Genomic DNA, 1,667 nt, shown 5'->3' on the forward strand with positions numbered 1-1,667 from the left:
CCTGATCTGAAATTGCTTACCATTTTTATTTATATTAAGAAAATCTTGGAAAAAAATATATTTTACTAGAAGAAATTTGCATATCCATAAATTATCCCATGCTCCCATTTTGTGCTAGAAGTCTCTAAAATCAGGACTCAAATTATATTGGATATCCAGTTCAGATAAATGCACGTAATGATGAATGCTCTGTAATGAATCCTATCATGAATCCAATATTCTTACTTACTTTCTTTTTTTTTTTTTCTTTCATAGAAATGTAGGTTTATTTCAATACAGAAATGCTGACTACAAAGGGCTGAAATAAATGAGTAATCGTTAACATAAAGTAATAGAATATTTTAATAAAACTTAATATTTTTATTTTTTTATTTTTATTTAAATCAATCTTTATTGTTCATATTATTACAAAGGTTCCTCATTTCTTCCCCCCTCTACCAGGTTCCCACCCCACCCTCTGCCCCCTCCCCACCTCCCATTGTCCTCATCCATAGGTGCACAGTTTATGTTCAGTCTCTTCCTCCCTCCCTTTCCCTGATAGTAAATCCCTTTTCAGATAGTAAATCTGTTACTTAGCATTTTCTCATATCAATAATACCTCCACATGCCCAATGATACACTTCACACAAAAGACATTTCCAAATAGGTCAACCAGCCTCATCCAGGCCCCACCCAAGGCACTCACAGATCAACACCCCAGCGCTATACTAACTTAACACATCCAGATCTAAGCCTTCATCACTTGATTCAGCAGACCCTCAAGTTCCCGCAAAAGTTTCCAGCCATGTCTGAGAGGCAGCCGTGGGGCAGGGGCAGGCGAGGAGCGAGCTGTTCCGGGCCTGGCTGCTCCGGGCCTGGCCTCTGTTGCTCTGGTTCCTTCCACAACCAGCTGCTCCGGGTCTGGTCACTGCCGCTCCCGACCTAGTTGCTCTGGACTTGGCTGTTGCTGCTACAGGCCTGGCCACACCCGACCCGGCTGCTCTGGGCCCGGTTGCTCCCAGCCTGGCAGCTGCTGCTCCAGGCCTGGCCGCTCCCAGCCTGGCAGCCGCTTCTCCAGGCCTGGCCACTCCCAGCCTGGCAGCCACTGCTCCGGGCCTGGCTGCACCAGACCTGGCTGCTCCGGGCCTGGCCGCTCCCAGCCTGTCAGCCGCTGCTCCGGGCCTGGCCGCACCAGACCCAGCTGCTCCGGGCCTGGCCGCTCCCAGCCTGGCAGCTGCTGCTCCAGGCCTGGCCGCTCCCAGCCTGGCAGCCGCTGCTCCGGGCCTGGCCACACAAGACCCGGCTGCTCCGGGCCTGGCTGCTCCCAGCCTGGCAGCCGCTGCTCCGGGCCTGGCCGCACCCGACCCGGCTGCTCCGAGCCTGGCTGCTCCCAGCCTGGATGCTCCGTGCTTGGCTACTGCTGTTCTGGGCCTGGCTGCTCCTAACCTGGCTGCTCTGGGCCCGGGTTCTCCGGGCCCGGCCACTCCGTGTCTGGGTGTTCCTGGACTGGCCACCCTGGGCTTGGCCGCCTCTGCCTCAGGCCTGGCTGCCACTTTCCCAGGTCTGGCTGCTCCAGTGCTGGCCGTTGATGCTCTTGTTCTGGCTGCTGCTGCTCTGGGGCCTGGCCACTGCTGCTCCGGGCCCAGCTGCCACTGCCTTGTGCCTGGCCACTCCAGGCCTGGTCGCCG

General features: G+C 54.5%; 1 long non-coding RNA gene across 1 annotated transcript; it reads right to left on the bottom strand.

Annotated features, from left to right (window-relative positions):
- Positions 1-386: 386 nt before the first annotated feature.
- On the bottom strand, positions 387-1,311 carry LOC311618452. Its single transcript, XR_014794332.1, has 2 exons — positions 1,279-1,311; positions 387-1,002 (listed from the first exon to the last, which is right to left on the bottom strand). It is a non-coding gene; the product is annotated as an uncharacterized lncRNA (long non-coding RNA).
- Between the last annotated feature and the right edge of the window lie 356 nt (positions 1,312-1,667).

Source organism: Pipistrellus hanaki, assembly GCF_964339955.1.
Source record: "Pipistrellus hanaki genome assembly, chromosome: 2".
Lineage (NCBI taxonomy): Eukaryota > Metazoa > Chordata > Mammalia > Chiroptera > Vespertilionidae > Pipistrellus > Pipistrellus hanaki.